General features: G+C 49.2%; 1 long non-coding RNA gene across 1 annotated transcript in view; it reads right to left on the bottom strand.

Annotated features, from left to right (window-relative positions):
• Positions 1 to 3,316: 3,316 nt before the first annotated feature.
• The window catches only part of LOC309534407, a 200,081-nt gene continuing 190,739 nt past the window's right edge, over positions 3,317 to 12,658 (bottom strand). The window contains exon 2 of the long non-coding RNA XR_014220689.1: positions 3,317 to 4,046. This is a non-coding gene — a long non-coding RNA (uncharacterized lncRNA). The remainder of the gene's footprint in view (positions 4,047 to 12,658) is intronic.

Genomic DNA, 12,658 nt, shown 5'->3' with positions numbered 1-12,658 from the left:
TGGCATTTGGTATCCAGTGTGGAAGGGATGCATGTGTTGAATGCGAGGGAGGACTGAATAATGCAAAACTCTCACACATTGCGAGCACCTGCAGCCTGGTGTGATATACATTCCAGGAACATTTCAGCCAGCTCCTCCATAGCTGGTATGAAATAGGGCTTCATATCCCATGCCAGAGGTCGCAGGAGGGGGGTGCTTACTTAAAAGAAATCCCTGTGCTGCGCATGCAACCCTGGTTCATTTCAGACATGCAAGCAGTGGAGGCTTGCCATCAGGGTAAATGGGGCACGAGACTCTTGATCTCATGTTTGGGAGTTCGAGCCCCACATTGGGCAAAAGATTCCTGCATTGCAGGGGCTGGACTACATGAACCTCGTGGTTCCTCCCAACTCTGCCATTCTATGATTCTATGATCTGCCCTCCCTCAGCCCCGACCGTCCTGCCTCCAAGGTCAAATCTGTGTCCAGGGCAGCTGTTTACCAGCTCCATCTGGTACGTAGGCTGAGACCCTACCTGCCCACGGACTGTCTCGCCAGAGTGGTGCATGCTCTGGTTATCTCCCGCTTGGACTACTGCAATGCACTCTACGTGGGGCTACCTTTGAAGGTGACTCAGAAACTACAACTAATCCAGAATGCGGCAGCTAGACTGGTGACTGGGAGCGGCCGCCGAGACCATTTAACACCGGTCTTGAAAGACCTGCATTGGCTCCCAGTACGTTTCCGAGCACAATTCAAAGTGTTGGTGCTGACCTTGAAAGCCCTAAACGGCCTCGGTCCAGTATACCTGAAGGAGTGTCTCCACCCCCATCGTTCTGCCCAGACACTGAGGTCCAGTGCTGAGGGCCTTCTGGCGGTTCCCTCGCTGCGAGAAGCCAAGTTACAGGGAACCAGGCAGAGGGCCTTCTCGGTAGTGGCACCCACCCTGTGGAACGTCCTCCCACCAGATGTCAAAGAGAACAACAACTACCAGACTTTTAGAAGACATCTGAAGGCAGCTCAGTCAGTAGAGCGTGAGACTCTTGATCTCATGTTTGGGAGTTCGAGCCCCACATTGGGCAAAAGATTCCTGCATTGCAGGGGCTGGACTAGATGACCCTCGTGGTTCCTCCCAACTCTGCCATTCTATGATTCTATGATCTGCCCTCCCTCAGCCCCGACCGTCCTGCCTCCAAGGCATAACCCCTCCTGTCACCTTCCTCCTTAAATAATACCTTGTCGAACTCTGCAGAAAAGAGGATGGGGACAAAACCAGAATTAGATGGCTCTTCCTGCCATTGGCTCTCTGGCGCCACCTACTGTTTGTCTCCCTGCCTTCTGCCCAACAAGCTGGGGAACTTGCTGGGGAAATAGCATGCAGACATGTTGCATCGACTGCCCAAGAGGGCAAGGGGCAAGGCGAAAATTCTTAGGTGATGTGTATCTCAGTGACCTGAAATTCAGTGAGGTCATTTCCCCAATCCACTGCATTTCAACTTGTAGCTTTGCATAGCTGTACAGACCACTGGGGGGTGGTTATCTTCGCCCCATGCTCATCACCTGATTTGCTTCCCTGTGCTGAACTCTTAGTTCAATGAAGCAGCCATCTGCGCAGGTGCTCTTAGTTGTGCATATATGGCAGCTGTCTGGACTGCGCACACCTGAGCTTGTTTAGGGAAGTTTTTAATGTGTGACATTTTAATGTATTTTTAATATTTGTTGGAAGCTGCCCAGAGTGGCTGGGGAAAAAATAATAAATTGTTGTTTTTGTTGTTGTTGTTGTTGTTGTTACCTCTCTCGCCCTGACCTAGCCACTGTGATCCACGTGACAGTCACCTCCAGACTTGATTATTGTAACTCACTCTATGTGGGGCTGCCCTTGAGACTGACCCAGAAACTCCAGCGGGTGCAGAATGCCGCGGCGAGACTCCTTACGGGGTCCTCGCAGCGGGATCACATTCACCCGGTGCTATACCAGCTGCACTGTCTCCTGGTGGAGTACAGGATCAGGTTTAAGCCCTATACGCCCTAGGACCCTCGTACCTACGGGACCGTCTCTCCTGCTATGTCCCAAGGAGGACCTTGTGGTCTTCAAACAAAAACATCTTGGAGGTCCTGGGCCACAGGGAAGTTAGGCTGGCCTCAACCAGAGCCAGGGTTTTTTTGGCCATGGCCCCGATCTGGTGGAACGCTCTGTCCCAAGAGACTAGGGCCCTGCGGGACTTGACATCTTTCTGCAGGGTCTGCAAGACGGAGCTGTTTTACCAGGCCTTTGGCCAAGGCACAGTCTGACCCCCTCTCTCCTTCTGTAATCCTCATAGAACTCTAGCCCAATGGTTGCCGTTAATTAGACTCTGAATTGATTTTAGAATAAATTGATTTTAGAATGCTTTGTTACTTTTATTGTTGTTAGCCACTCTGAGCCCGGCTTCGGCTGGGGAGGGCCGGATGTAAATAAAAGTATGTTGTTGTTGTTGTTGGATTAGGCCAGTGGTCTATCTCGTCCAGCCAGTGGCGTAGCGTGGGGGGTGCATGGGGGCCCGGCCGCACCGGGCGCAACACCTGGGGGTTAGGGTTAGGGGGCGCAAATCCACGGGTTAGGGGGCGCAAATTACTTGCCTTGCCCCGGGTGCTGACAACCCACGCTACGCCACTGCGTCCAGCATCCTGTTCTCACAGTGGCCAGTCAGATGCCTGTGGGAGCCCGTGTGCTCACAAACAAGGCCTGAACCCAATAGCACCCTCTCCCCTCCTGTGGTTTCCAGCAGCTGGTGTTCAGAAGCATTGCCAGCTGTGGAGGCGGCGCATGTCCTTGTTGAATGGTTTCTTGAAATGTAAAGGTTCATCATTGTTCCACCCGATGTGTGTGTCTTTAAGGGGCCGGAGCAAGGGCCAGAGCAAACTAACGAGATCCAGCTTTACAGCTGTGAAACATAGCAGGTGCTGCTGAGTTGTACTGATTAAACTATGTCAGCAATTGGGTAGAGTATATACGGAGCAGCACCTAGCTCTCCCATTACCCTGGGGGATGGGTTGGTGGTTGGGTCTGGTTTGTTGATGTATTTAGTGTAAATGGAGTTTTTGTTTTTCTTATTAAAACCTTCTTTAAGTTATTTTTGAGTCCCTTTTTAATGCAAGGTCTCCCCAGCAAGCTCTCTGCAACGCTACCATACTGCAAAAAGCCAACAGTCCTGGCTGTTCCAGGTTAAGAAGGGCCTGCTGGGCGCCTCCAAATCTTGGCACCGAGAATACTCCTTCCCACCAAGCCACAAGCGCCCCCATCACCACACAGGAACACTTCGTTCATTTCGAGTGGGTAAAGAACAGATCATCCAAGGTCACGGTCACATTTTTTTATTATTATTCATCACGGAGAAGGAGAACAAGGGGAGAAAGAACAAACCTGGTTGCTGGGCACGCCAAATGCTTTATTGATCCTCGAAAACTCGAGGGCAAAATATACCCAAAGCAACCAGTACACAAAAGAACGGCGCAAGAGACACGGAGAGGGATTTGGCAGGGCCAGTGCTGAGCCAAAGAGTGCATCGTCCAGGATCTCATCACACCATGCATGCAGAAAGAGCTCATTTCCCCCATTCAACCCGTCTCAGAGCTTCCCTGCAAAGATTTGAGTTTATTTTTACCCAGGGTTAAAAGTTGTTTCAGCATTCCCAGTAATGTATGCTGTCAGGAGCAGGCAGGGGGTGGTGGGAGGGCTGGAATATTTAAGTGGGGAAAAGCAAAACGATTACTAATTTTGTTGTCTTAGAACGAATCAGCCATAACTAGAGATTAGGGCTTTTGTGAGGTCCTTGCTGAGGCTGAATTTCAAATGTGAAACTGGAAGCGTGTTTTGCCCTGTGAAATGTGAATCCTGTCGTTTTGTTGAATGCGTGAGGTTTATGTGAAACTTTGTTGTATGTCAAAGTAGAATTCAGGTTTCTCAGCTGTGCTAGCCTAAGGGGAAAAAAACACTTATTTAATTTACGCACAAAACTAACCTGCCCTCGGGTGTAATGATGGGCTTATGCTGAGAGATGACTTTTTAAAAGGATTAGGCAAATTTAACTGTGAAGAGGGGGAGGTTTGTTAACAGTGAGAAAAGAAGTATCCATGTTACAGGTGATTTGCCTCTGAATACCAGGTCCTGGGGGGTGAACAAACAGGGGAGGCAGCGCCCAAATATACAGAGTTCCCCCCCCCCTAAGAAGCAGTCAGGTTTAGCTGCCAGGCACAAAGGGCAAGATGCACATTCAGAATCTCAACACGGACAATGGGGCAACATCCTGCACCACACCTGAGGACAACAGCCTGGGTTAAGGGATGCAGGGCAATCCAGGTGGGTCACACACAGCTCTGCTCTCCAAAATGACACATTCGCTGCTCCCCATCCTTCCACATCTGTGGCCTGAGGTGACCGGCTCACTCTTGCTAGGGGTAGGACCAGCCTTAGGGGTTGTCAGCCCTCCCGGTTCAAAGAGGATGGACGATTTAAAGGAGAACAGCTGGCCATTGCCTGGAGCCAAGAGGCTGTGCAGACAGCTGAGAAGAAAGGAAGGATGTGGCTGATTTGCAGAAGGCCAAACATTACCCAGTTGGCATAGGAGGGGGAACCTGGGAGGTAGGTTGACTCAAGCTGTGGTTATTAGGTAGGTGGGGGTCATTTGAGGGGTCATGGACTTTACCTGCTTGGGTGAAGGTCAGGGGTGTCATGGAGCAATGAACTGGAAGGGGGGAACACCGCAGGGAATGTAAAACAGCTGGAACATCGTTGGCTGTTGAGTAGCTGGTCTTGACGGACAGCAGTCACCTGGGCTCCTCATTCCAGCTGGGATTCCTGCGCCAAACGTTCCACGCTGTAGGTATGGTTAGTGAATCTCCTAAGTTGATACTAGAGCTGGAGGCCATTTGGAGCTTTGACTTGGGGTTGGCCTTTTAGTCCCCTTTTAGCTCTACAGTTCTATCCTTCACCTCGAACCTGAACTTGTGTGCAGCAGGTTAGAATTTCTATTCACCCAGATTTTACTATTCAGCCATATTATGGATGATGTTGAATTTAGGGAAATGGTTTGGCTCACCAAGTCACTTCAAAATGATCAACGCTATTTAATTGTTTAAGGGTCGTTGTTATTAATGACCATAAAATTACGCTCTGAAGCCAAATGTTCAACTCGGGCAATTTTCAGATTTGAACCCTGGTGAATTCTGAATTTGGGGGACATTTGGCTCAGGAGGTTACAAGTGTGCTTGGCTAAGATCCGCTCAGCTTTCACAATGTAACAGAACCTCAGACCATTGTCTGGGCATGTAATATCAACGGACATGGACATAGGATGAAAGTCATTGCTTGATGCTGCAGTCAAGAACCGAGGACATCCTCAGGCTTGCTAGACATTTCTCTTTCACCCAGAACTCTGGATCTGCAATAACTACACAGGAACATACGAAACTGCTGGATCCCAAATCGGATCACTGGCCCATCTAGCTGTGCGGACAACACACCTCTTTGCTTGCACACGTTTGATCCCATGTGCTAACACTGTGCATTTTCATGCACACCATTAAAAACCTTTGGTGCACCCCTGCAAGAGGGGGGGAGAGTATATCTAAAGCAATGATGGCCAAACTTGGCCCTCCAGCTTTTTGGGGACTACAATTCCCACCATCCCTGACCACTGGTCCTGTTAGCTAGGGATGATGGGAGTTTGGCCATCACTGATCTAAAGAGTGTTAAGGTTCCAAGTAGTTGAGGGGAAAGAAGTCATTTTTGTACCGTTAATTGCTTGTGCATAAATGAAAAGGGTAAGGACATAATTTTTAATTGGGTGGCGGGAAACAGCTTGTTAGTATTGCAAATATACATGCTGTGAAGCAACACAAGAGTCTTTATCTATTATCATTAGCTGTGTTACTTTTATTGTTGTTAGCCGCTCTGAGCCCGGCTTTGGCTGGGGAGGGCAGGATATAAATAAAATATTATTATTATTATTAATCCTTGATGTTTTGTTTTGTTGCTTAATTTTTTTGGGGGGTGTTATTGGGTTGTTGTTTTTATTTTGATTATATATATTGTGGTTTTTATTTTGATCCTTTCTGTGAACAGAGCTGAGACCTCCGGGTACAGGGCAGTATATTATTATTATTATTATTATTATTATTATTATTATTAACAATAATTTGTTTGAAGCCACCCAGAGTGGCTGGGGTGACCCAGTCAAATGGGCAGGGTATAAGAAATATTTTTTTTTAAAAAAAAATTATTAATCAGACTGCATGCAAAGACCGCTTGTTAATGGCGGTTTACCAGCAAAGAAGCATCTTCTAGAGTACCTTTCATTGTTCCTGAGTGCGGGCAACCTAAATACAGGCAGCCTGGACCCTTGAATCGTGCCTGTCCCTCACAGCCAAAGAAAGAGGACTGAACAGCACCTGCAAATACGATGGTGGAATATCAAAGCCCAAGCGGCTGCTGAGCCAACAAATTGCAGGTTACCTCGGGATCACTTCAACAATGGGGCAAAATTGTTATTTTGCTGCGCCTTATATTCCTCATGGCGAAGGGTCAGAGCCGCAATTTAGCTTGAATAGAAGCGGGCCGGATCTGAGGCTCTCCGGGCAATGCTCCCCATTATGCCAGGTGAATAGACGGCCTAATTCAGGGGGCAGCCAATAGGTGGCTGTGGAATAACAATGGGGAAAGGCGGGGACGAATGGGAAAGAGGAGATTGATGGCGCTTCCCTTTGTTAGGAGGTTTTTATCTTGCGAAAAGACCGCTTTGGCGCTGATGAGGGTGACCTCCACGCAAGTAAGAGATTCTGGCTGCTCCACTAAAACAGCACATATATCTTGCAAATAGGGAAGTCGGAGAGAGTGAAGTAGTATTATTAGAGGTGTGAGCCCCTGACAGTCCTGGGTCCCGTCTTGCCCTGATCCAGGAAGAGAGAGCTACTCCAGTGAAGCTTGCATAGGCAGATCTGCCACCCAAGACCCTTTGTAGGGGCTGGATAATATCTCAGTCGACGGGGGATGGAGAGGGACATCTGGCCATTGAACCATAAGTGGCACTCAGGGACTGGCACACAAGTAGAACTGGAACTGCCCTGCTTCTCCTAACAAAGCGTAGGGAGGTTTTCTCCTGCTTTCTAGTCTGATGCTTCAGTTGTGGGGTCTCAGGAGGGTAGGCATCTGTACCTTGGCTTGATGTGGAATGTGTGACCCCTCAATTCTCCTTTGATTCACCCTCCTACGTGCAGCGTTCTCCTCCAACTACTGCTCCTCCTCCTGGATTGCACCCTTTTTGTTGTTGTTTAGTCATTTAGTCGTGTCCGACTCTTCATGACCCCCTGGACCAGAGCATGACAGGCACTCCTGTCTTCCACCGCCTCCCGCAGTTTGGTCAAACTCATGCTGGTAGCTTCGAGAACACTGTCCCACCATCTCGTCCTCTGTCGTCCCCTTCTCCTTGTGCCCTCCATCTTTCCCAACATCAGAGTCTTTTCCAGGGAGTCTTCTCTTCTCATGAGGTGGCCAAAGTCTTGGAGCCTCAGCTTCAGGAACTGTCCTTCCAGTGAGCACTCAGGGCTGATTTCCTTCAGAATGGAGAGGTTTGATCTTCTTGCAGTCCATGGGACTCTCAAGAGTCTCCTCCATCACCAGAATTCAAAAGCATCAGTTCTTCAGCGATACTGCTTTCTTTATGGTCCAGCTCTCACTTCCATACATCACTATTGGGAAAACCATAGCTTTAACTATACGGACCTTTGTCGGCAAGGTGATGTCTCTGCTTTTTAAGATGCTGTCTAGGTTTGTCATTGCTTTTCTCCCAAGAATCAGGCATCTTTTAATTTCGTGACTGCTGTCATCATGGAACCCAAGAAAGTAAAATCTCTCACTGCCTCCATTTCTTCCCCTTCTATTTGCCAGGAGGTGATGGGACCAGTGGCCATGATCTTCGTTTGGTACCTGCTAAAAACATTTTCATCTAGACAAACTAAGAAGTACGTTGATACATGCTTTGAATCGTTTTTAGCTCCTTGATTTTATCCCTTGAACGTTTAGCAGAGTTGTTCTTACTAAATGATTTTACCAACAACTTACTGGTTTTATTCTGCTTTGAGGGCTCTTGGGCTTGGTTGGTTGGCTGGGTTGGGTTTTCTGCAATCAAGCAGGGTATAAATTTTAAGAAATAAATAAGCTAAACCTGGATGCTCCCTGTGCAATCAATGCGGCTCTCCTATATGGATCTTCAGGGCATGGGAAGTCTCCTGGTTTGGGGAGGAGAAATTGTGGGGCAGCAGGAATTGGAGGAGAGTGAAGGGTGGGCAAGGAGAAACTGAAGGATGCAGAAAGGATTCACCATCCACATTAAGTTGAGGCAGAGGCATCAGCTTCTCCAAAGGATTGAGGGGGCCCTGTGGGACGTGAAACGCAAGAGCAGTCAAGTACAACATTCTAGAGTGAATGAACATGTTTACACAAGGGGAGGAATGTTTGTCCAGCCAGCAGGTAAACTTCCTGTTTTCTTCTGGGCTGGGACAGACTTCCTCTGCATGTGACTAGAGGTGGGTGTGGCCTCACCTGTGCAGGTAACGACAAAAGCACAAGGCAGTGCAGCCATCTCTCTCTCTTTGACTACATGCATCGAAGAAACCACATCTGCTTAGCCAAAGATGCCCTCTTGTAGCTAAGAGATAGTTTCCAGATGTATGTAACTTTTCTAAGCTAAGTCTGCCTTCTGGGATCCGATTGTGAACAGAATGTGAGTATTGTGTCTTATCTTTTATGATGGAATAAGGGGGAAATACCAGAACAGTTATTATAGAGGCTTTAGCGAGCCTGAGCAAACGCATCCACTGTGAGTTTAAAAAGGGGAATATTACTCTGCTAAATTGTGAACTTGTTTACACAAGTTGGAAAGGCCATAATCCAATAATATATCCTCTCCTGCATCCATGAACATTCCCACAGGCCCAATGCGAAGTCACACAACATCCTGGTGTCACAAGGAGGCAAGGGGTGGAGCCAAAAGCCCTCTGAAAAAAGACATTGGGGGGCTGAAACTGCCTCAGCTCCTAGGAGTTGGCGCCTATGAATCGAGGCAGGGCCAGCCCACCAATGGGGCAATGTGAGGCAGTTGCCTTAGGGCGGCCAGATCCGGACAGCTGTGAGGGGTGGCCTACAAGGAGTGTGCCAGTCGCCTTCTCCTGCCCTTCTGCCATCGCCACGTGCCCACCCTCTGCAGCCAGCTCCTCTCTGGCCTCCTTCTGCCCCCCAGCAGGTGGACAGGTGTACAGCAGAGGAGCAGGCGTGTTGGTTGCAGAAGTGAGGGCGATGCTGGCATGACATTTTCTGTTTTGACTATAGCAGCAAAAAGTCCTGGGCTGGCCCTGGGCCAAGGTATGGGCAGGCCCTAGGAGAAAGCACTGTTTTGCTGCCTGTTGAAGACCTTTTAAGTGGATGTCTCTATCTCAGGCTGCACCTGTCCTGGATTTGAAATGGTTTTTCAGTTTCGAAATTGCATTTCGTTGCCTTTGCATATGAAACTGGGGTTTGTCAATTGTTAGAATTGTGAGGGGTGTTGTTTTGTTTCGCCGATGTTCTTGTCGCAATGTTACATCCTTGATGGGAAACAATTCATAAATGGAATTAAATATATTATGTGTTTGGTTTTTTAATTAAAAACACACCTTTTGAAGAGTACCCTGCTTTGTCCTGAGTACCTTGTGCTGAAAGGCAACTTAATCATTTGGCAAATAAATTGAAATGGCCAGGCTTTCTTTTTTTTTCTGTGGGGGTGGGATAGCAAAAGGGGCTGCAGAGGGAACCACACGGGAGATTAGGAAAAACTACCACTGATTGATTATTGTAATGCCAATGGTGAATGGGAAAAAAAACCCCAATAAAGATTGATTTCCCATATGCACATGCTACACTCTTTCCAAGGACTGTTTTCTAGCAGATTGGCCAAGTCTACATTAGAGAAGGGCATGGGAGAATGGGGTGCGTGAGAGAGAGAGAGGGTGATGGGGTGGGTCCAGCCCCAAATACATTTTCCAGCCCCACCCACTGCTAGACTGCAGCATCCCTGCGAGAAGCCAAGTTACAGGGAACCAGGCAGAGGGCCTTCTCAGTGGTGGCACCCGCTCTGTGGAATGCCTTCCCATCAGATGTCAAGGAGATAAACAACTACCGTATCTGACTTTTAGGAGACATCTGAAGGCAGCCCTGCTTAGGGGAGTTTTTAATGTCTGGTGTTTTATTGTGCTTTTAATTCTGTTGGGAGCCACCCGGAGTGGCTGGGGAAACCCAGCCAGATGGGCAGGGTGTAAATAAATACATTATTATTATTATTTATTTATTTATTTATTTATTTATTTATTTATTATTTATTAACAGGGGGAATGTGGCCCTCAAGGGAAGGGAGGAAATAAGTTTCCCCATGCTTCAGGAAATTAGCAAGTTGACCAGCCTGCCAGTGTGGACTGCAATCAACAAAAGCTGGGCTACTGAGCCACTATCTGTGGATACCCTAAGGTGTCATTCTATGCAGATTTACCTAGGAGTAAGGATGTCTTCACCTGCCCCAGCTGCAGCAAAACGTGTCTCTCCCATTTCAGTCTCTACAGCCACAGCAGGTGCTCTAACTCTCCAACAGCTTGACTTCACCCCCAAAGATGCAGTCTTCCGTTGTCTCCCAAGGCAGACGGATACCAACAAGCCCCATTAAACACCCTTAGACTACCCTTTCCTTCCTGAGCCTTTATCACCCACAGGCAGCCAGGAATTTTGTCCCTCAGAGTGCCTTGCAGACTTCGGCTGCTGCTTCCAGGTGAAGCCCCAGCAGATTCTTCACTCTCTAGCAAAACGCAACTTTCTAATTTGGTCGCTCGTGGCTTGGACAAGTGGCGATCTGCTTCTGAGGGTAAGATCGGCCTGGCCTTCAAAACCCAGTGGCAGATGCCACTCTCCGTGGGACATAGTGCCAATCAGGGCCGTCTTTACCCGGGCATGCAAGGGGTGCAGGGCACCCGGGCGCCGAATTCTGGAGGGTGCCAGACAGTGGCGTAGCGTGGGTTGTCAGCACCCGGGGCAAGGCAAGTAATTTGCGCCCCCTAACCCATGGATTTGCGCCCCCTAACCCTAACCCCCAGATGTTGCGCCCGGTGCAGCCGGCCCCCCCTGCACCCCCCACGCTACGCCACTGGTGCCAGACACCCGCCGCTGAACCCGCCTAAGCTCCCCAGGGTGGTTGGCTCGTGGCGACACCACTCACCCGACCCCAACCTCCCCTTCCCTGGCTGCTGTCAAAGTTGACCACTGGCCGCTGCATTGCAACGGAGAGAAGGGAAGTGGGGGGGGAGGAGGAGGAGGAGGAGGAGGAGGAGGAGGAGGAGGAAGAGGAAGGAAAGCGGAGGGATTGAGATCGCGCCTGTCCCAGCTGCTGGAAACAAGCGCCACTGATCCGCGCTTAGCCCCACTCGCCAGGTGGCAGCTGCGCACCCACAAGAGAAGCCGATCGCCCCCAGAAATGCTGAGAGGGAGACCCCAGCCACCCCCAGTGCAAAGCTGTCAATGTTTCCCTTTTTTTAAGGGAAATTCCCTTATTCCGAATAGGATTCCTCGCAAGAAAAGGGAAAAGTTGACAGCTATGTCCCAGTGGCTCCTGGGCGGGTCTGGGAGTGGTGGAAGCAGCCAGCAGAACAGGGAAGTGGGTTGGGGTCCTCTGATCCTGAGAATCCCGAAACAGAGCAGCCAATCTCTCTCTCTCTCGCTCTCCCTTCCTTGGCAGATCTTCCATTTCTCTCCACTTCTCTCCCTGTTCCTCCCAACCTCTTCCTGATCCTCCCCAGCCATGACCATTCCAGTTTTCACCTCACAGCAGCAGCACTTGTCAGACTCAACGGTGCCAGGGCGGGGCTAAACTAAATTTGGGGGCACTAGACGGATCTTTGCACCTCTGCACCAAATATGCTAAAGACAGCCCTGGTGCCAATGTTCCAAAGGACAAGCACGATGGGGTTGGGGCTTGGGGGGGAAATGGGTCTGAGTCAAGTCGGACACAGAATTCACTCCTCACCCCCCACATCATGGGTAGGCAAACTAAGGCCCAGGGGTCGGATCTGGCCCAATCGCCTTCTAAATCCGGCCCATGGACGGTCTGGGAATCAGCGTGTTTTTACATGAGTAGAATGTGTCCTTTTATTTAAAATGCATCTCTGGGTTATTGGTGGGGCCTGCCTGGTGTTTTTACACGAGTAGAATGTGTGCTTTTATTTAAAATGCATCTCTGGGTTATTTGTGGGGCATAGGAATTCCTTCATTTATTTTATTTTTCAAAATATAGTCCGGCCCCCCGCAAGGTCTGCTGGACAGTGGGCTGGCCCGCTGCTGAAAAAGTTTGCTGACCCCTGCCTACATCATGCGAAAGACGGAGAAATTATTGTGTGATCTGTGAGCCACATGCTTTAATTGGCTCTGGGAAATGGGTGTTTGGGGTAGCACTTAGGAAACTGCACGAGCAGAAGAAATAAAAATGCAGACTTCCAGGGTGCAAACGAATCTATCACACCACATCTGGCTCAGCTTGGCGACACAAAGGTTTTCACTTAATTTGAAGCTGGCATGATACAAACATCGGTTCCCACGGGGCACACACCCTTTTCTCTGTTTTAGTTTGGGT

This window comes from Podarcis vaucheri (assembly GCF_965113315.1).
Source record: "Podarcis vaucheri genome assembly, chromosome: 6".
Classification (NCBI taxonomy): Eukaryota; Metazoa; Chordata; class Lepidosauria; order Squamata; family Lacertidae; genus Podarcis; species Podarcis vaucheri.
This window is presented reverse-complemented; position numbering and strand designations above follow the sequence as displayed.